Raw genomic sequence first — 23,330 nt, forward strand, 5'->3', positions numbered from 1 at the left:
GGGGTCGGACTTGATGATCTATTGAGGTCCCTTCCGACCCTAGAATCTATGAATCTATGAAAATAGGATTTTGGCTGACAAAACAGAATGTGCGCAGTATAATGACCACAGGAAGACCAATTAGTGATGCCCAAACATGGAGAGTCGTCAGAGAAGAAAGAATACAAAAGGAAGTCTTTTCAAAACAGCGAGTGGGCAGGTGGCATCAACCCCCTGACCTCCAAGGTTGCTGACGTCAGACATTGAAGCAAAGAACCTCAAGGCAGTGTTTACATACCAGCTGGACAGACTACATGCCTTGTGTATATTCTGGGCACTGGGGAATTTGCGTAATGTATGTTGTAATAATCTTGCTTGCTTTGCCTGCATTGGTCTTATTTCCTATCACTGTGTATCAGTAAAATTCGCTTATTATCAACTGGAGGAGTTGTGGTTGGTCTGAAGGGTATGCTCACCTGGAGCAAGGTATTGGGGCTGGGTTGTGAATCAAGTGGCAACATTCATGTGTGGTCACAGTGGGAGCTAACAAAGGTGGGGCTAGTGTGCTCTGCTGCTGTGCAAAGGCCCATATGGGAAAGTTTTCATGGAAATGTAGATGTATGTATTGGATTTCAGTTTCCTGCTCATCTTGATCCTTTGTTCATCTCTGCCCTACCAACCTCATTTTCAGTTAAGAGTTCTCGGTAACAGAATTATTGGTCTGTTATTTTTCTGTATCCAAAAATGATGGATAACTAAGCTGGCATTTTCCAAGGGAACCCTTAAGTCTAAGAAGGTTGAGAACCACTGTTCTGTACCATTGCATTGATTTGGCAAATATAGCTGATTAATGTCCTGTTTTTACTTAACCACTTCCTGAGGGACAGTGGAATTTAGTAACTATATGTTAGCTATAACATTGGCCTTTTGTAAATACAGTCTTGGAGAGCTCTTTAGCTAGAATTTAAGCTTTTAAATGCAAAAAATCAATAGGAAAGTTTTATATCAATGGAGAACTTGATAGAAGCTTTTTAAAAAGTTCCCATATTTACTAATAAGTCTTTTTTGCTTAAATTTTCTCTCACATATCTTTCTGTAAAGAAGTACTGCTAGTTCAGAAGTAGTAAAATTGGTCTTATGAGAAATAGTTTCTGATTATGTGCAATTTTAATTGGTATAATATACTTTCTGCCAGCATTCATTATAATCTCTAGAATTGATTTTTGTGCCGCTTTTCTAGTGTATCTGGCCTGTGGGGCATTATGATATATACAGATGACCAAAACATGGCAGTAAGTGTGCTTACTTATTCAAAGTCCTTTAATATTATTCCAGACTTGTTCACTTTGCTTGGCAGGAGGGGTGAATGCAGCCTCATCTGTCTCGTTAGAGCATCAGAGCTTCTTCCTTTCCCTAACAAACTTTTTAGCACGTTAATGTCCATGCTGCTGTCAAGTTTGTATACAGCAAGTGGCTATATCAAGGCCATTTTATAACTTTGAGTTAAACACCAGTTTAAAGTAAAAATTCAGCACATCTAACTGCTGTCCTCCCCTTCAAAATATTATGGCTTGAATTGACTCCTTAAATAAGTGAGACTGGATACCATGCAAATGAAAATTTTCTTGTCAAGGTATCCTATTATAGTTCAATGAGGCAAGTGCAGAGGAAGGAAAATAAAGCAGGAGGTCTGTTCTCGGTCAGAGTGAGAAATCTCCACAACAGGAATATATTAACTGTTGTAGTATGACTGATTCCAAGCCCCTTGGAGTCAAGGAAACAACTGAGAAATTCATCAGTCTGCTACAAAACATCTCCATCCTTTTAATAACACAAGTTGCACATTTTTAAGGGTTTGTGCTTACTACGGTTGCCATGAGCCCCTGCCAATTTTTGAGAGTTTTGTTTGTCTTGCCATACAAATGACCTATGCAAACAAAAATCATCTGACTGTATGCCCTGCTCCTAAACAAAAAAAAAAGTCAATGAGCTAAATATAAAAAATGCTTCATTCCCCCACTCATCTTGTAAGGTATACGTTTGTTACAAGAAAGCCAAGTAAAATTTTCATGAAGTGTTAACTTCTGAATTGTCACTTCTTAAATGTGGAGTTTTCAGCTCAACTTTTGAATGCAGGCCTTTTAACATATGGAATTGGGATCCAGGCAAAAATAAAAACAAAACCCAACAACAAAAACTTTGATGAAATTCAGTCCTTGTTTTGGCTAGTAATCCTAGCATTTTAGGTGGGGTTTTTTTGTTTTTTGATTTTTTTTTTAATTGAAGAAATTCCTTTTCCTGTTCTCACTTTTTCCAAATCACTTAAATAAGACCATAGCAGCCATGTATTCTGACCTGGTTCATTCTCCATCCAGTACTGCTGACACATGTGAATTGTCAATACAGAGGTGGTCTGTGTCCATGGATCTAGAATTTCCTAAAAGGGAATATGGCATATTGCCCTTCAGACCATGGGGTGAATGTCAATTAGGAGTGTTTGAAACGCACAAGCTGGCTGAAGACACCAAAGAGCTGGGGTGGAATCAGGTATTTGTAGGGCAGGGGTGCTGTGGTGCTATCACTGCCACTGCCTCCAGCTGACTGAGACATGGGGGGAGACCCAGAGTTCCCCTTCCTGCCCCACTCCAGCTGTGGGCTCCAAGGAACAGCTGCACAGGCTGCTAGGCTTAGCCAGGGACAGGAGTGGTGGCACACAAGTTCCTCTTTCCAGCCTCTGCTCCTTGGCCAGTACCCCCCACAGTGTCCTCTGCTGGATAGGAGCAGGCACTGGAAGGGGGAACCTGCACGTCATTGCTGCTGTCCCCAACCAAACCCATCACTCCATGCAGCTGCTCCCTGGAGCCCCAGCTGGAGTGGGGCAGGAGAGGGTGTTCATGTCCCTCCTGTCTTGGCTCCCTCACCCTTCCCCTTGTGTTTGCATCTGCTGGGGACAGCAGTGGTAACAGGAACGCACCATTCCTCCTTCCAGCATCTGTTCCTGGCCAGCAGGGATCACAATGGGAAACAGCAAATACAGAAAGAGGAAACGTGCCTTTTGTTGCCACTACCCCCACAACACCTGCATGGCTGCAGCCTGTGAGTGAAGTGGGGCAGGAACTGCTCACGGACTTTCTCTGCATCTGGGTCAGCTGGAGATGGCAGCAGCAGTGGAAGTAGGGAGTGCCCACACTGGTGCACCCTTCTTGGAACCTCTCTTGGAAGGAAGTACAAAGGTGTATTGACTTGCCAGAAATTATAATCAGAACTTGAAATTGCACTTGTAATTTTTGATTCCTTATTTTATCATTTTGCTATATTTCTCTGTTATATAGAATTTCTCCATTGGAAACTACAGTATGTTCTCTGGTATTCAGATTGCTTTGAAAGCATTTGCCTAAAGCTGTGCAGATGAGTGAAACTGCAAAAGCTCAAAGTCATCTTTCTTAACAAGTTGTCTGATTGGTTTATGTAAATAGATCCCCTTGTGATGTCAGCAAGGAAATCTATTGCGTATGGTGTAACATTACTAGAGTGCTAGGTTGCTAGTTACGAGGCCGCTTGTAATCACTGCTTATTTTAAGTTAATGCTACCGGTTTGCCATTGAGATAACAGAGGATGTACTGTAGTCAGACTGACATTATCTTATCTAGTTTGTATACAGACTCCTGGAATGTTCTTACTAACATCCACAGTAGTGACATTACTGGAGGAATTGCAACAGATCTTGGATGTTATGTTGGGAAAACAAATTGTGGTTTCCCATTTAAGATGCGTTATTTTATTTTATCAAACTGTTGGCGGAAAAACAGAGTCACGATTGCAGTTGCACTGAAGCAGTAGTAGTCTACCATATCTTTGCCTATCTAAGGAATACATTTCTTGCTCGTTCACTACGTATCAATTATATGTTTGGTTCAAACGCTCATGAAATAAGTTGGTAATTCTCCTACTCTGATTCACATTGAGAATCAAAATGCACACGGGTGTAACCAATTTGATTTTCCTTAACGTGAAAATAATGGAGCAATTTTGTACTTATTAAATGCTTTATGCATAAAAAGTTTGTATAGTCGCGTGATTTAATGGGGCAGTTAAAATTTTCATCAGACGGACACCTGCTTTCTCTCCATGTAATGTTTAAATAGTGAATTTCACCCCGAGGCATTTCAGCATGATGTAACACCTTCATACTTAAGCTGTTCTGTCCCAGGTACTAAGTGCTTGTCATAAAGGTAAGGATCACAAAAGTACATTAATGGCAATACCTTGTTATAATGCTGCAGCAGCAGCAACACTTTGATGAGCTGTATTCTCATAGCTGTGCTGGCACATATATGGATACTGGTATGCATAGAAGCCAGGATCCTTCAAGCACTTTACATACATGCATAAAAAAGTATTTTGGGCAGATCGGTGTTTGCAAGACTGAGACAATAGATTAGTTGTAATGTCCTGCTGTGGAAATAGATATTTTTTTTAAATACAAGAAACCTGTATTTCCTAAAAGACTATAGCTCTGTTTGCCAGATGTAAAAGTAATATTTCATTATCAAGCTTTGGAGATCATGTTCCAAAACAGGTAGATGGTGGTATGCAACCATTACATAACTTCCAAGGGGGATGATATAGTCTGTATTTTGTTAGTTTAATGGCATGATATGTTTTGTTGGAAACCTTACAAAATTTTACCCACCATCCAGAACTATACTGAAATTAGTCTTGAATTGCCTATTAAATATAGGGCAAATTAGTAAACACTGATACATACAACATAAACTTTTACAGGCAGTCCTCAGACTTACGACACAATTGATTCCTGAAAACCACGTCTTAAGTCAAAACATTGTAACTCAGAACCAATTTTCTCATAAGAAATAATGTTATAAATGGGGGATTGATTCCTAAACCAAGGCCCAATACCGTTTTCACCCAAAATACCCCAGAATGTTGTACTCGTTCAACTATAGATGAGTAATATAGCTACATGAATGTATTTATATTGTAAATAGCAATCACATTGATTTGGAAGGACTTCTTTGAGGCGACTTTGCTGGACTTTTTGAAAGGCTCTTGGTTGGACTTTTTGAAGGGTTCTTCACTGGAGTCTTCTCAGGAGTCTTAGCTGCAGGTTTTTCTGGAGTCTTGTTTGCTTTCTTAAAGAAAGTGTCCAAGGAAGTTTGGACAGATGTTCTCCAAGGAGATGAGCGATGCAGTGAACTTGTTCACTGGCATGGCGTTTCATTGGATCAAGCATTGTAAAGTCAAAACTGGCATTGAAAAGTTGAAACAGGGTGTCAATTATAAACATAAGTGCGAAACATTGTAAGTCAAGGACTGCCTATATTCAAAAAAATCATGATTGGTCTGCTGATGAACGTACTTACATTTGACAAGTTTTATAGAAACGTATATATTATTCCGGTAAGTTATCTGAATATTTTCCTTTATCTGTAATGCTTTAAGAATGTAAAAGCACTATTCTTCCAAGAAAAAAAGCTGCTGAGTTGACTTATCTCCTGCAGAAGTGCATGGCCATAGTACCTACTCTTATAGTAGTCATTTGCAGAATTGATTGGAGGTCTTAATTCTTAAAGCTCAGGCTTGTTCCTAGGAAAGATTTGTGAAGGTGAGAGTTGATAAGGTAAGCTTCCCTTGATTTTTTTTTTTTTTTTTTTTTAATTACTTAAAAACTGAGGTCTTGATCTGATCTGTATGGATGCATACCTGATTTGGCACCTAAAATACTAATATAATTAATGTCATGATTTTTATAGTCAGAACATGTTCTGATTATTGGTCAACTTTCAGCTAGGTCTTTATGATGTTTTCTGCAATAATGCTGATAAAAAAAACAACTTCTGCTACAGATCATATGTATTTAAGTAAGAAAGGGAACAGGGAAAAAAATCCCTGTGTGTTGATATTATAGTGGCATGGAGGTCGTTGTTAAATGTGAATCAATAAACCACAGCCTTGTCAAGCACTACTATTGTCACCAGGAAGTTTCGATTGCAAAATTGATTTTAGAACAAATTATTTTACTTTGTTAAAAAAATGCATTGTGCCGGAGAAGCACTGGTTCTTAAATGCCTTTCATCTACAAATCATGTGAATTGCAAGCCACTGCAGCATAAGCCTTTGCTTCTAATTCATTGACTTTACTTTTATCAGAATGTTTCAGAGATATGTTCATGTAGTAGCTCTTCTGTGTTTCCTTGGCAATGTCAGAATATCTCCCTCTCATTTTAAGTGCACACATCTTCTTTTACACATCTGGATGAGCAGAATTCATGTGTTCAGCATGGTGACAATATAAACGCACCTACACCCGGCACCTAGTGTAAAAAATGAAAAGACAGTAGAACATTGTTGTACATAGAGGAAAATGGTAAAGATTTGGGGGCTTTTTTCCCCTTAATCATCTGAAATTAGCAATGGGACGAAGTTAATAGAAGTAAATGAAAGGTTTCCTCAAAGATAGGAATTTAGCTCTTTAGAGATGCATATTGTGAAATATTGAAGGCAGTATTATGTTTTTGCAAAAGGTGAACTGGAGGTTGTCCTTTCCTTCCACACATGTGGAGCTAGATCATGTGGAAGCGGTGGTGGCTAGCTCTGCCATCTCCCTTGTTCCTGCCCAGGTGGTAGGGCATTGACTGTCACCATCTCTCCTTCTTTCAACTACAGTATGTTAGAAGACTTTCTTGGGTTTTTTTTAGTATTGCACTTTGTAGGTGTATGACAGTTTGAAATAGCAGCTTTGAAGATTCCCTTGGTACATGATTGAATCCAGTCCCCTACATTTGCAGGTTATAGCCTATGAAGCCTCTTGCAGTCCTGTGTTCCGAAAGCTCTGGTTGGCGTGAGTAGGATAACTACAGCAACCATGAGAGAAGGGATTTCTCAGGCTATTAGGTGGGTGCACACCACAGAGCAGTCCTGTTTTTCCTCAAGGTTAAGTACAGAGAGTAAAAAAGTCTGAGGCTGAATCGGTTCAATCTTTGCAGGTTAATCTAAGATGCATAGATTGAACCAATAAGCAAGTGAACAGACATTCACTTTTGATTCTGGAAATGAGGCCATATGCTTGCAGTGGCCCAGGCCAGAAGGTGGGGGGCACTAGAGCATGCCTCCCTGCTGGGCTGGAGCAGACAGCTTGGGCCAACACTACCCACCCACCATGTGAGGGTGGTTCGCAAGGGACATGTAAAGTATCCTGGCATGCTGGGTGACTGTGAGTTAACTTGAATCTGGAGGGGATCTGGAACAAGTTCAATAAACTGATTTAACCTAAGTCGGTTAAGTCTGATACTACATCCATCCAGGTTTATCTTAAACTGGTTTTGGCCATTTTGAAAGAGGTTTATGTGCGCTGAACTTCTGTTGTCTTACAGATTTGAACCAGTTTCCAATAATTTATACCATTTTATGTGTAATTTCTGTCCCTAGCCCAAGAGGATTAGCTCATGATGTTTTTACAGCAAAGCCTTGACTTCATTTTGGTGAACTTTAATTTATTTTTATTTTTTGTTTGTTGTTTTTTCAATTTCTAGGGTCTTGTGTCAGTTTTAGTTTGGGGAAAAAGAGACATTAGTAAATCACCATGTATGTGTGAAGGGCAGTTCTGATTTTGCAATCTTTATTTATAGATGAAGAACCAGAACCTTCTGATGGAAAAATTGTGTTCAGGAAGCCATCAAAGCGTTCATCAGAAGAAAAGTTTTTGGGCCTGACTGCAAGTTCAAGTAAGAAGATAAAAGAGTCAAGGAAAAATAGGAGTGAACCAAAAATCTCTCCGAATGCAGCTAAGCAGATCAAAAATAGTAGCCTTCTCTCATTTGATGATGAAGAAGATGATGATTAGTAGTTGTGCATGTTTGAGTCTGGTTCTCTTTCAGTTGGTGTAAAATAATTACCATCAGAGAAATGCAATATAAAACTGGTGGTTTGGATGCTATTGTATGAGCAGTATTTTTGGACTGCATTTTAAAATAAAACTTAAATGTATATGTAAAATAAAATCCATGCAAATGGCTGTTTTTAAGATCCCACTTTAGTAGCAAAAGATGGAAAACTCATCAATATGTTTGCGTTTGCGAGCCAAATATTTTAAAGTCCTGCCTTCCTCCCCTTTTTTTCCTTTTCTTTTCTTTTTAATACACACCAAGACCTGAGTTAATACTATTGCAGGGGGAGTTTGTCCAGTTAGAGTTCATCTCCCTAACAGCCAAAACTATAAGGACTTCAGTAGTTTGCTTTAAGAACTAAAATCTTTGACCCTTACTTAAATAAAACTTGGATTGTTGGGTTTTTTTGCCTCAGTGATCTACACGAGGCACACATCATGTAGCTCCTATTCAGGACTCAATACCCAGTAAAGTCATGAGTTCTAACACATCATCCGCCTTAGTATCAAGCATGGTAAAATTTACTTGATTGGACCTGTTTGTATGTGTAAGGGTTACAAGACTGGGTCCGTTAGCAATTGTATTGGTTTCTTCATAGGGCAGACTGCATAGAAAGCCAGTTAGTCCACCTTGGATACAGTGGGGCTGGGCTTAGTGTTTGGAAAAAATACTGGATGGAAAATATACTTAGTTGTAAAAAGTTATACTTGTACTCATAATTATGTGGGATATAAAACAGCTTGTTTTAAAAGACTGCATTTAACATTTCAGCTATTTAAAAAAAATCTTTATTTTTGTCTTGTTTAGCATGGGAAAGCTGTAAGCAGGATATGTTTTGGGAAAAGCTCTTTTATTTTAATAATGTGAGATACAAAGTGTGCGGACGCATGTATATTTGGAACTCTTTCAAAAGAAGGCAGCAGCTTTGATGTTTAATGTGTGTGCAGGAGCGGAGAACTATTCAAATGTAGAAAAACTGCTCCTCCTATGAGGCTGGAAGTAGTGTTAAAGTTAGAGCTGTTCTGTTACATTTTGACTAGTTTTTATCTAATAAGCACATACCAATTATGCCTTTTTGAAAGATTTCCAAAGGTTTGAAAGGGTTCCAAATGTTTGTGTGTCCACACCCAAAGTCAGTCAGACTTGTTGGCTGTGGTGATATCAAGTTTGTACGTTCTGCTGTCAAGTAGATGAAATTGAGCACCCTTCTCTGGGTTATAGAAAAAGGACATGCTGAAATTTGAAAATAATACTGAAAGCTGATGTGGTTTCTGGGGTAGAGGAAACAGCTGGTACATTACCCTTTGAAACTGCTTGGAAGTAATGTGTGTTCCATAATCATAAGTAAACTGATAGGAGACTGTTGTGGGATTATGGGATCAGAGGCCATGAACCTGTTTCATTATGTGACAGAACATGCAGAATGAATGTGACTGTAAAGCTTCATCAAGGAGCTGAACTGAAATTGCTGTGTGAGACAGCTGTTCTAAGTTTTATTTTTGTTAATATTGGTATTAAAACAGTAAATGTGATAAAGAAACTGATCTTTTGTGTATGAATTATTAGTCATTAAAGCCTGTTTACAAAAGATTTCAATAGATGGAGCAGGGTTTCTGATCTATCCAAATATGAAGCCTTTTACACTTTTGGGGCTTGCAGGCGAGTGAAAATTATTGCAGTTTAAACTATAGTTTGAATATACATCACAATAACTGCCCTGCTGTTAATTACATGAACTCAGTGCACATTAAATGTAAGGTAGTCTGCTTCTCTGTAAAAGAATAGATGTATTGTCAGAAATTAAAACCAAATCTATAATCATATTAGTTCATTTCCATGTTTTGTATTTCAAATTGCTTTAGAAGGTTGGTACTGGAATCAGTTGGGTTCAGTATGGTAACATACAGTTTTATTATGGGCATGTTCACTGACTCAAACACATGCAGTACATACACAGGAATATCAGAAACAAAAATTGCTAGTTCTTAATCTGTTTCAAATGATTGTAGCTTAATAAACTCACTTGTGTCCAGTGTGTTTATGGAAAATGAAATATGCCCATGAGAAATCTTGTTTAGAATGATGGTTACAGTATGTTGCAGGAACATTTGGACATTTTCTTGGACTGAGAGAGTAAATCATTCTCACTGAGAACCAGTTGAAAGAAAAAGGTAACTTTAAAAAATGCTTACCTAAACTTTTTCTGGAGCTGTTTGTCAACACAAAAATACATTGTACATATCTTCCTCTCCCAACCTTGAAAGCTCTTCATATCAGCTGGGAGGCATTTCCAGAGACATGGTTATCAGACTATTAATATTTGCCAGGGATCAGAGGGAACTAAATTTAAAAAAAAATAGAGAATCCTGTAAACCTACATCTGGTTCTACATGTTCAAAAGAAGACTGCTAACTTGTTTAGGCACAGTCAATAATTGCATTTAACTAGAATTTTCTTTTCATTAAGCCAGAAGTTATAATATTGAGGATTGGTGAAGGCGGGGAGGCAGTTGAAGTGCATTATTATTTATGTAGTTCCACATCTGTTTCACTACAGCAGTATAGTCACAGACCTCTCAAATGTCAAACTAGAGGTGGACATGCCAGTTTAAAAAACCCAAAACAAACCCAAAACAATTATATGCAGGTCTTTATGCAATGTAACAGGATGTGGAAAAAGGAAGGTGGAATCAAAGCTGCTTTCTTTTACTGTGATCTTGATATGTAGCACTCCAAGCAGTAAAAAAACGAACTTTTTGTATTTCAGTTCACCTAGCAATAACTATATGCTAATTGGATATGTTCTGTTAGGAACTGTGAATGATGCACCAAAGCGTTTTAGCCAATTAAATGTGAAAATTCACTGTGCTAGATGTGACACACCAGGAAAATTATACATCTCATCAGCTTGACATGAAGCCTGTGACTAAACAGAATTGTTACTTGTTTGGTGAAAATATACAGTGGAATGATCTTAACCACTTAATGAGCCATCAAAAATCTGTTACCTAATGGCAGTGGCTTTCTCATAATAGGGAAGCAAGCTTCATTGCATGGGTTGTGGGATGGGGATTCAAGGTTCTTGGCTTTACTATTGACTTAGGGTGAGTCGCTTCCTATTTCCTCATCTGTTGCCTCTTCTATCCAGTGGGGAATATATTTATATCCTTCAAGTGCAGCTTGTTGAGATATATGGATGAAAAGTAGAGAGCAAGGTGATATTGATACAGCTTGCCTAATGGAAATCTTTTGTACACCTTTCACTTTATTAAAAAATATAATTAGGAACTTTTCTTGGTTCAACTGAGACTGGGATATTACTCACTGGTGGCAGTACTAATTCATATTATAGTCATTTGAGCAGTAAGCTGGCACTGTGCCAATAGACCATAGCAGCACTACAGAGATAGATGCTTGTACAGAGTTAATGTGGACTTCCGTGTGTTTCTCTGTTGTGTTATAAGGGTGACATTAGGGCTGTGTCCCCTTTCTTGAGCACTTCCTAGTAAGCAATATTGGTGTCAGTCATGAAGGAGGCAGAGTGCTTAGTCTGGAGAAAACATTTTTTTTTTTTTTATTTTATTTAATTTTTTTTTTTACTAAAATGGAGATAATAGGAATAGAAAACAAAATCTATGGGAATCCTCATATGCTGACTGAATGGGCCTATTTAAAAAGCACATCCAAAGCTGTGATAGAATAGAAGACACAATGGTGAGTAGGGACATTGCCCAAAAAATTCTGTTCCTGCTTGTGTATATATAGACTGTCTTAGGGGACTAATAATTTTCTTTCAAAATAAAAAGCAGGAAGTGTTTCTAAATGATCATTTGCATTGGGCTAATCAGAAGTTTAGATAGGTGAGAGTCCTTTTTCTACAACTTGTGCCCTGTACTATTCAAAGAGATACCTTATACCATAACTGGGTGCTAAAAGGCTGTACTTTGAGGGTGCACAGAGAAGTACTAGCCTGTGTTCAGCTGTGCTTTAAATATACTTTCAAAAATTTAATTGCAAGACTGTTCATTCTTTTCACTTACAGACTTGTAAATGTATAATCTTATTATGAGGCTACAGATTTACAATGAATCGGAACACAGCAATGTCATTGTTTCAGTTGATTGTTTCCTTTGTGTTGTGTATTAACTAAGTGATGCTTCACTTGGCTATGTGGGACCGATTTTTATTTTCAAGGACACCTGGCATCCTTGAAAATGAGTCATTACCTTTTGTATGGTATAAGAAGTGCAGTCTCAGCCAGTATTGAAGCTAGTTAATAACCTAAACCTTGATCATATTACCCCATTCCCTATTCCCCTGTCAAGATCCATGCCTGAAGTGGATCATCTTTCCATTAACAGGGTAGGTATATTAGCTGCCTCTCTGGCACTCTCACTATTCCTCATCCCTTAACTTTTAAGTAGACATTTTCCATGCTGTAAAACTTCTGTATCCCTTTTAGGAGATTGTTTGATGCCATGTGTGGCAGGGGTATCCATTGGAATCGGTGTAGAAACACAGGACTTTTGTGGGATGTGGGACTGGCAGTGGATCCTTCAAGATTTTGAGGATCAATGAATTTTGGGAGTTAATCCTAGAGTAGCAACTTGGCCTCTACCACTTTCACTCAGTGGAACAATCTTGTGAAAACTGCATCAGGTTGCTCTGTCTGGAGGTTTCTCTCTGTTAATCACATTCTGTAGAGAGGACCTCCATGAGAGAGGACAATTTTCCCTCTGCTTACCACTATCACATCCTTCTATCAGTCTGTCAGAAAAGCTTTTTATCTGAGGTAGTGACAGCTGGAAAAAAAATTAAGCACAAGTCAACCTCCCAGTGTTGGTAGGAATTATAATATGGTTTTGCTGCTATTCCATTCTCTATGGTAGAGGATTTCACCCCCTCGACGACTCTAATGCTCCTCAATTCCTATCTACTAAGCGATAGGGGGTTTTTTTTGGGGGGGGGGTGCAACTTTAGACTACAGTGTGGTATCCTGTAATATATAGGAGTTGTAAGAGGTCCTTACAGAAACCCCATTGGATAGCACTAATGACTGTAGAACTTTACTTCTGATATCATAAAAGAAAGTTGCTCCCTGAGGGATAACCAGTAACAATGAACTTTAAACAGGCAGATTATAAAACTAGAAGGAACATGGTTAAAAGCAGGCTGAAGGGCAAAGAAAAATTGTTAAAAACCATAGAAATCTGCCTGGAGGTTATTTAAGAACATTGTATCAGAGGCACAGATGGTTTGTGTACCTCTGAGCAAAAACATCACGGAAGTGGGGAGAGCGTACTCACACACTACACATGTAGCCATACTTGTTTCAGAGAAGTTAAAATGCATCCCTGCTGTAAAAAAAAAGAAGAAAAAAAAGCAAAACCTATGGCTTCAAAATGAGTACAATATTTACTCAAATATAAGAGGGGCCCCCCATCAACATGGGATGGGAAGCCCCTTTTCACATACAAGGAAACCTTGCTAAAGACATTATCAGTAAGCTGCTGCCAAAAAGAGCCATGTGCTCAGTAATGGAAACCAACTTTGAAGTTGATTAAATACAGCCAGCACTAAACATGACTATAAAACACATGGTTCATATGGGGCAAACATACATGGGGCTGAATCAGCCAAATCAGTTCTAAATTGTAATGACTGAGCAGACCTCAGTCATTCCAGTCTGTGTGGCATTACCATTGGCAAGTGTCCTACCTCCCAGACACTTCAGCCTGGGGCTTCAGATGCTCCCAAATCCATGGCAGGCATCCTGCATGCAAACCCAAAGCCCAGAGGCCTTGGAGTTCAGATGCCCTCCAATCTCACTTGCCCCTAGCCAAAAGAGCAAGCTAAAAGGAAAGCCTGAGAGCAATCCCCCATCTGCATAAATTGTGGATGGGAACCTACCTCTTTTGCAAAATATATATTGCAATATATATACATGCATACCCTTTTAACAATCTGTCACGTAGTAGCCTTTTACCAATCTGTCTTGTGACCACTGTGGTTTACTTAATCTGCAGCACAACTTTATACTTACACTATTCTTATTCCAGTTGCAAAATTGCACCGTGCACTCGTGTGCCCATGTGCCCATTTGCCCATCACTCACAATTATGCAAAAGACCACTTCAGTGCCCTTCCTCTTGTCACCCAATTCCCCACCTGTTTGCCCAGTCCTTTCACTTGTCATTTTATTTGTCATTGTTGCCATCATCATTGTCATCATTGCTGCTTTCTTTGGGGGACCTGCCTCTGAACAGTCTGTGCCAGTCCTCTCTTCCATATGATGTCTGCCATCTCCTGCCCATCATGTACCATCTTCCTATTGTACCAGTACATCTCATTCAATTCCATTTTGATGCAGTGCTCAACTGATGTTTGTGTTTCTGTTTATGAGTAGGTTTCTGGTTTTCCACAGCACATTCCTGAAGTGGGAAATTAATTGGTTGAAGTGGGCTGTTAGTGTCTATTGCTGCTTAATCTAGTGTCTGTAGAGAACTGCCTCTCTGGTCAGGGTTATGAGCCCTGTCAGTACTAGGAGGAATATGTGTATTCTCTTCCACAACTCTCTGATGTAAGGACAGTCCCAGAAGAGGTGATTAATTGTTTCCACCTCCTACCGCCAGGTTTGCCTAGGACAGTTTGATGGACCTCTCTGCCCCTTGCTGTTTCTCCATGCCTGCATGAAGAGTGCCCAGTGGGCAACCTGCCAGTTCAAATTTCTCTGCTCCTTCTGCATCTACGACAAGGATAGGTTATTGTAGTCCATCTGAATATGATATATGGTAGTGCCCATTGAACTCGGTCCTTTTTTTCAAGTCATGGTGAGCCATTACATTGAATACAGTTTGACTTTCTCTTCACTCCCATACTTAAGCCGCACCCTTTCTTTCCCATTTTCAGTGAGTTCTGTTTTTTAACCAGCCTTAAATGTCTGGCAAACATCACTGAATGTGGCCACCCCAAACAGGTTACCCAGAATCCCTCTGTCATCCCCTCTCTCTGCCTGGTGTATATAAGTGTGGGTCCGCCCTCCATGAGATGGAGCTGGACCAGGTTGCCATGTGCCTACCTGCATATAAATTTTTGGAGGATCTGTTGTCTCTACTGAGGCCCAGCCCAAATCATAGAATTATAGAGAAACAGGGCTGGAAGGGACCTTACCCTCTGCCAGAGGTAGCATCATCCCTAACCAAGCCATCCCATGCATACCATAAACCAAACTCTGCATAAGACTACCATCATCCCTGACACAACACAGGCTTATCATGAACGTTTTGGATTTGCACTAATGTCATGCATAGGTTGTAATGTATACAAGCAGGTACAGAAGTACTGCTTCAAAGTCTTTATGGAGTACCTAAGCTTAAACTTGCAGCAATTTCAAAAGTGGGAAACTGAATCAATTCTGAATGGACTAAGTCTATGGGTACCTGTAGTAATTGTCCTATATGCAAGTTACTGCAGGTATGTTTATATCTAGGTCAGTGTTTTCAACTTTGCTTCTCACTTCCATGAGCTCCAGGAGAGCAGAGAGCAGGAACTGACAGGAAAGGGGTGCAGGGGAAAGAAGATGGGGGGGGGGGGGGGAGGGCAGAAAGCAAGGGGGCTACCTGTGTCCCCAGATCTTTTTCCCTGCTATAGCAGTTGGAAGGGAAAACATTCGAAGGAAACCTCCAATAATTAGATTCTGTACATGGAAAACTATAACAAACTTATAAATTTTTTGTATACAAAATCTAATTACTGGGGGGTCATCTGATAATTAGGGTTGTCTTATATCAATATGGTTGATTCCTAAGTAATGCCAGGTAACATACAGAGTAGGTGTCCCAAAAGTTGTTCTGAGCACAGTATAACATTGTATGCAAAAGAGGAGCCTTTCAACAAAATAAGGACACCTGATCTCCTTAGGCCTAAATAGAAATGAAAAAGAAAAGGACAAACCAACTCTTAAGACAAAATACACTTGATCAATACAGGGCTAATGCCAGTGGACTCTTGCACTGTTTTATTCTGTCCAGGAAAACTGAAGCAAAAGATTCACTTAGCTGCCACAGTCTCTCTTCTTCTTCTCTGACAAGCTCGCTGTCTACAGAGAAGAGATTAAGCACTGTTCTGATCAGGTCCACAGCAGCAATCCCAGTTTTGTACTTTAGGGACAGCATAAAATTTATGGAGCACTGAACAGAACCTAAATCAGTTTTATGATTTTAATATATTATTGTAGACAGATTAAATTGTGGAAAGCCAATGAACTTTAAGCTGTTTAGGCAATGGGCAATAACATTCAATATGGGAATTTTCAAAGATACCTATGGGAATCTTGATGGACTTTGGTGGGAATGGGGACCCTAACTCCTTTAGGCTCATTTGAAAATAGTCCAGCCTTAAATGCTTTTTAAAATTATGCCACATTATTTAAAATAATTAACAATTAGGGAAAGGAGGACCTGTTTTAATTTAATGGGTGTTTTGCACACTATCTTTCTGTAATCTCCCATGTCTCTCCCGTGGGCGTCGCGTATGGGGGTTCCTCTCTGACCTTGCCATTGTTTTTCGGTCAGTAGGGTGACTTTGGGTCAGTCCCCCAGGGGGTCTCGTCTGCCACGTCTTTTATGAAGAATAATTTTAATTGGGAGGAAGATGTTCGGTCCCGCCTCCCTTCGGTCGTCCCCACTGCCTCTCCTATTTGGGTCTCTGCCTCCCCTGCACCCCGCCTAATGCCAACCAAGATGTTGTTACCTGTATCGTTGGAGTTGGTATCTCGTGTACTTTTTGTGCTCTGGCTCTTGGAATTTTATGGCTGTAGGATATGGATGATGTTCTTATCCCGAGTGCTTCCTACTGCCCCTTTTTACCTCGCCTGTACGTCATCCGGCTCCGGTACCATTCTGTCCCTTGGCAAGTTGCCCTTTTCCCAGGCTTGATGCTCGCCGTCAGGCAGCCTTGTCAGGATCCCTGTGCTGTTTAGTCCTGCCGGATTCCAGGACTCTTCGCTGCCAACCTCCGTTGTCCACGACAGCCCTATAAGAGAATTCTCGGGCCCTCTCTGGCCCTGAGCTATTGCTGGGACTCCTTCCTAGGGCAACCACCAGGTCCCCTCACTGGGACTGAATGCCCGGTCTGGCCCCTCTGGACCGGTTGGAGACCTCACTTCCGGTTCCTGTTGCTGGTCTTCTGCTGGGTCTTTTATTCTGGCTCTAGAGGTCTGGCTGCCCAGTCGGTCCCAGCACGCTGTTATAAAGCATGCCCATGCTGACGAGGAAGCCAGTCCTGGCTCCTTCGGGTGTGGCTGCTTTTTTTTGTCTTTTATCTTTTGCTGCGTCCAGCCTCCGGCGCAGCATCCCATCGCCTCTGCTCCTTGCCTGGCAGGGGTAAGTTCTTTCCACACTTTCCAAGTCCTTCCTTCTTATGTTCTTGTGACAAAACATTTAGTAGAATGCAGAGATTTGTTGGAATCTGACAGGACTGCACCACGACTGCTTCTACTGTCCTTGAACTTGCAACCTCTGGGCTGTCAACTATGTGCCTTAGCACCCATGTTAGTTTAGCTTCCTTCTTTCCAAGTAGGACTTAACTTGTACATTAGCTCAGGTGACTCTGAGCCCAGAGCAGTAACTCAGGATAAATAGGGGATTGAGTGTTTTTTAGCAGGTTTCTCTCTCAACCATCATTCCTTATAGTGTTTAGAACCCTTTAGTATGTAGGCCTGTGCAAGTCAGCAGCGATCCGATCCAGCTTTGGGTCCAGCCACTTCAGATGGCCGCGATCTGATCCGGAGCTCTGGACTGGGTTTCCACCTTGATCCAGCTGAAGTGGCTCCGAAGCTTTGGAGCCGCCTCGGACATCTGGCCATAGGGTATAATGGGGAATCAATGAAATATCTATAACTTTGTTGTTTTTTATCCGATTTGGATGCATCTTGCAGGGACGGTAGCCTCTGCTGAGAGCATGAAATCTACCAAGTTTCAAGAAGATCGGTGCAGAGGTTTGGGGGGAACTACTCCAAATTCTTGAAAGCCAAACTCATGTCATGGCTGTGTGTTACACCACAGGGAGGGTCAAAACTGGAGAGTTGGTAGGTCTTACTGAGGCCACAAAGCCTGTCAAGTTTCAAGGAGATAGGTGCAGGGGTTTGGAGGGAACTGCCCCTCAAGCTGCGGATAAGCAAAACTCGTGCCATGGGTGACACTGCGTGTGTTAAGGCGCAGCGGGGTGACAGCTGCAGGGATGGTGGCTCCTGCTGAGGCCATGATGCCTGCCAGCTGTTGAGGAGATCAGTGCAGGGGAAGCCCTGCACCCCTAGCTGCTGACAAGCAAATCTCGTGCCAAGACTGTCAAAAAGCCAATAGAAGACATGGGAAACCCTGAAATATCTTATTATATCCTCTTTTCTTTGTATGTGGACTTTATGCAAGTCCACTGCACAGGATGGTATTCACCCAGTGAGACAGGATACTTAGAAAATGTTTCGTTGGGTAAAGGCACAGAGCAGCTTATTAAGATCTCCCAGTTACAGGTTGATTTTCTGTTTGGCTAAGTACAGACAGTCAAAAAGCCCAAGGCTGAATTGATTCACTCTTTGCAGGTTAGTCTGAGCTGCGTAGATTGAACTAAGAAGCAAGTGAACATATGTTCACTTTTGATTCTGTAAACAAAGCCACATGCCTGAAGTGGCCCTGGCCAGATGTTGGGGAGGGGGAGGACACTAGAGCATGCCTCCCTGCTCATTTGGACCAGGCAGCTTGCATCAAGGCTAACACACCCCCCTGCAAGGGTGGGGGGATGAAAAAATTCCTGGGATGCTGGGGGACTGTGAGTTAACTTGAATCTGGAGGGAATCTGGTACAGATGTTCAATAAACTGATTGAATCTAAATCAGTTAAGCCTGATGCTATATCCATCCAGGTTTATCTTAAACTGGTTTCAGCCATTTTGAAAGCAGTTTATGTGTGCTGAACTTCTGTTCTGTTACAGATTTGGGACTCCTATTGTGTTACAGATTTTGATCTCTTATACCAGTTTGTGTCATTTCTGCCCCTAGCCTTTGTGTAGATATCCTGGTTTTGCATTTTTCACAAGTTTTCTCTGTCTGAAAGAAACTGTTGCATTTCAGATCATTGTAGGCTTCTGTGTAAATTGCTGTAACTATTAATGGACTACAACATTTGCTTTACTGAATACATCTACTCTGCTCTACTCCTGGGCTACATTTTCTTGATGTAGTTCCACGGTCCTCAAAGAAGTTAAACCAGCAGAGAAATTGGCCACATTATTGTTATCATTGTTATCACACAGCAAATTAAATTCCCAAAGTTGTTTCCCAGTACAGCTTTGATCTCAGATAAAACTGGGGGAAGATTTTTTTGCATATGGTATTTCTTTGATCTTCCTAGTACCTTACCATTAAATCAAAATGTGAAACAATAACAGTGCTATAACATTGACAGAAATCCAACTGAAATTGCCAATATCCAGAAGAATTCAAAGGTTATGGTAAAAAACTTACTGTTAAATAACACCTAATTGTTCTCCTAGTCTGAATACTTAGAGCGGTGGTTCTCAACCTTTCTAGACCCAGGGCATGCCTCATTAGACTCAAGGCACCTCTCTTTAACTTGTAAATTGAGTGGCACCCAATTCAAAAATTAATTAATTTATTATAGTGTTTACAGTTGCAGAGGGGCCAGGAAGGGAAAGCCTGAGCCTGCCCTGTCACCCTGGTTGAGAATCACTGACTGAGATGTGCAGCTAATTTACTTATGGCCAGATTCTGGTGTCAGTTACACTGGTGGAAATATAAAGTAACCACACTGAAACAGACAAACATTATTCTATATTTCCACAGGTGGAAAGTAAATCGGAATCTGTCACAGTGTGAAGGGCTGAATTCTGTATTTCCTTGCTTTTATTTCTTCAAATTAGTTCTGTAGTAAGCATCATTTTTTGGCATTTAACACATTTTGTGTGGGGTCATACTCATTTCCTAAGTCACCACATGTTTGGTCAAATGCCAGACTTCCACTTCCAGAGCTTTCTTTTCCCATCCAAATTATCACTCCAGTGCTCTGTTACACTCATGTGGCTGTGTTTAAATCACTAATATTGCATGTTATGTAGTCAGTCTATTTTCCTCCATTCGTCAGACACTGTATTCCTCCTGCTGCTTTTCTGCTCGTATGTTCTTTTATTCCCGTTGATAACTTTCATTTTTACCTTCCCTTTTGCTGCTTTCCCTTCAAGCTGTGCTTACGTTACAAACTGCAGTTCAGCAGTTGAGCGGTTGGACTCTGTCCAAATATTACCAAATGCCACATCTTTTAATATCAGGCAGAGCAGCTTGAGTTCTCTTCATCGTAGTGTTGTAAAAGACACGCCAGCATGTTTTCTGTCCAAATGCCAAAAAAAAGTTAAATAAAAGAGAGGAGGAAGAGGGAAGCTAGAATGTGTTTTGGGGATATTTTGTACCTCTCCCCCCACATTTAGTTCATGCTGTAGGTGCTTATTTGTGTAAATCAATGGAGTATTACCAGTTTACACCAGCTGAGAATCTAGCTCTAAGGCTGTTGTGACTGGTAGGGTGCTTTGGTGTTCAACTATGCTCTTAGCATCACTTTGTCCTTTGCTGCACTGTGCTCCTGGATTGATTACAGCAAAAAAAGTCATATCAGGCTCTCCAAAATCAAGAGACTGCCTTAAAAGTAAGAATTTTTTTTATATCATACATTTTGGATGTTGTTTGTTTGGGAGTCATTAAAATCTATTTTTGAACTTTTCTCTTTAACCATGAGGACTAGAAGCTTTGTTAAAAATTCAAACAGATTTTCATATTATCACATGACTCCAGGAGGTGGGGCTTTAAGGAACACACAACGTATCATGAAAGCTGACAACACTGTGATCCATTTTCCTGTCACCAAACTGATTTGCCTTTGATTGCCTGGCATGGGCTGACAGTTACTATTTTTTACCATTTCATACAAGTGTCGTAACTATAGTTACCTTTTCTTAGAATACAATGGTACTGAAATGATCTGCAAGCTTTATTGGCACCCTTTCCCCTGCACTTCATTGGCTGTATTCCTGGATGTTCCTGGATTTGGAACATGCCTGCTATACAAAAAGACCCCCATTGACTTCAGTGGGCTTTGGAACAGGCCCAGAGCAGGGGTGTCAAACTCATCAGGCCCTGTAGGCTGAAGGAGTGGCATGGAGAGAATTTATGAGCTGGATTGGACCAGCAGGCCAGCCCCATATGCTAGATCCGGTGCTCAGGGTAGGTTAGGTGCAGGCACCACATGCACTGCACACCCCGAACCAGCCCCGTGCACTGCATGCAGCATGTGCTAGACTGCCCTTATATACCATCTGCAATGTGTACCAGACTAGCCCCATGCAATGCATACCATATTGGCCCTGCATGCCATGTGCAGTGGACAGGGCTGATTTTGAACATGCCCTATGTGGTGTGTAGGCTTAGTCCAAGACCCCCTGGCAGCACTGCAGGCTGGATCTGGTCCACAGACCATATCTTTGACATCCTGGCCCAGAGTATACTTCATTATGTCTGTTCTACTTTAGATGTACAGTTTAAGTGTTTTATAATGCAACTTCTGGGAGAGGAGAAATCATGCAGAGTTTTGTCCAGTTCATAGCTACTTTCCAACAAGAACAACAATTCATCATCATCCTTGCCGTGTAGTCTGTGCCTCATGCCCTGCTATCTGTGCATCAACATGCTCAAGTGGGAAAAGTCCTGTCTTCAGAGCACCTAGACAGATACCACTTAGATCCCACCTTAGGCACAGGCTTTGCATTAGGATGAACTCCACTAGGGCAAATGTGTCAATGTTTCTTCTTTAGCATGCATTATCCTGTTCTCTTCACAATGACATTCCCTTGTACGCACTGCACATTAGGTGAGTTAATTTAGCCATGAAGACCAGTTTAATTTTTCTTGCCCTTTGGTTAACACTGATATGGCGAGGACAAATAGCCTTGCTAGTCAGAGGTTGTGTTGGGACCCAGGAGATCTGGGCTCAGTTCCCAGTTAATGTCAGACTTCCAGTGTGATCCTGAGCAAACCCTTAAGCATATTATTTCCCTCATGTTACAGTTCAACATCAATGATATGGAGGTGATTATTCTTCTTTCATAAATCTCTTCTTCCTTCCACCATTTGCCAGTCTTGTCTTGTCTATTTGGACTGGCAGTCATTTAAGAAAATCTCTTACTATGTGTATGTACTACACCTGCTGCAGTGGAGCCTTGATCTTGGTAGAGCCTCAAGTGCAGCTTTAATATAAACACTAGGTTGTTTTTTTTTAATGGATAAGATACTTTTTAATCATTTTATTCACCAAACAATAACTGTGGAAACAGTTGCCATTACTTCTGAGGACTAAGTGCATAAAATGTTTCAGGACATAGAATTGATTCCTATAAACACTTAATTCTTTTATCGATAATTCTCATAAACAGATTTCTATCTACATTCTTTCTTTCTCCACCTTTGTCCTCACTATATACTGCATTCAGCTTCCTCCTGGATAGCTGTGGATTTGTTGGTACACAAATTAATTTTGGTATTGACTGGAATGCATGTTCTGAGGATGGGAATGCTGTAGTTATTCGGCCCAAAGCTAATCAATATAACTAAAGCAGTTTTTTTAACTGAGTAAGCATCCTATCTAGGATTATTCATGGATTTTCAGATGACGTAAATCCATGCAGTTCCATCACTATCAGTGCAATGATGCTGATTTATGCCAAATGCAGATCAGACCTACCGTTAGGTTTTTAAATTGTAGTTCATTTCCTGTGAAAACTTAGCTGTGTCATTCAGTAGCTTTCAACGTGATGATACTGGCTTCTATAGGTGACCAGCACTTGTAATCCTACTGATGATGTGATCCCTGATGGGTGCTTCTGGTTCCCTTTCCCTGTTGTAGCAGTTGCCTACAGTGATGGTAGCTAGTCTGGTTCCTTCTCCATGCTCCAGTTGGCTCTACAGGCATCTAGATTCTTCTTTGCTATCATTTAAGGACATTAATAATATAATCAGCTAGCAGGGTTCTGAAGTCTTAACAGAAAAGGATAGGTCTCAAGGAGAATTGGCCATTTGAAGGAAGGAATATTGATTTAAAAAACTATGTATAGATGTCTGCATATGAGAGAAGTGGGGGAAGTTGGTGAATGAAAACAGTAGAAAACTGTGGTAGGATTTGGAGAGCTCTGTAACATAGTTTAGAAATATGGACAAGTAAGATAACTTCGGTGGTTGCATTGGGTGACCAGGCAAAATGAGCTTGGAGCAGCTGTCAACACAGGATTGTGAGGGCAAAGGTAAGAGTTTTACCTGGGTAGACAGAGTTCCTTACTTGGATTATGCAAAACCTTAGCTTAAAAAGTCTATTTTTTTCCTAAAGATATGCC

The 23,330-nt window shown here is 40.6% G+C and overlaps 1 long non-coding RNA gene across 1 annotated transcript in view; it reads left to right on the forward strand.

Moving 5' to 3' along the window:
• The window catches only part of LOC102372045, a 12,812-nt gene extending 5,048 nt beyond the window's left edge, over window positions 1-7,764 (forward strand). Inside the window, exons 2-3 of the long non-coding RNA XR_001357776.2 lie at window positions 6,790-6,895; window positions 7,630-7,764. This is a non-coding gene — a long non-coding RNA (uncharacterized LOC102372045). The remainder of the gene's footprint in view (window positions 1-6,789; window positions 6,896-7,629) is intronic.
• Window positions 7,765-23,330: the final 15,566 nt, after the last annotated feature.

The sequence above is a fragment of the Alligator sinensis genome, unplaced genomic scaffold (genome assembly GCF_000455745.1).
Source record: "Alligator sinensis unplaced genomic scaffold, ASM45574v1 scaffold54_1, whole genome shotgun sequence".
NCBI lineage: Eukaryota > Metazoa > Chordata > Crocodylia > Alligatoridae > Alligator > Alligator sinensis.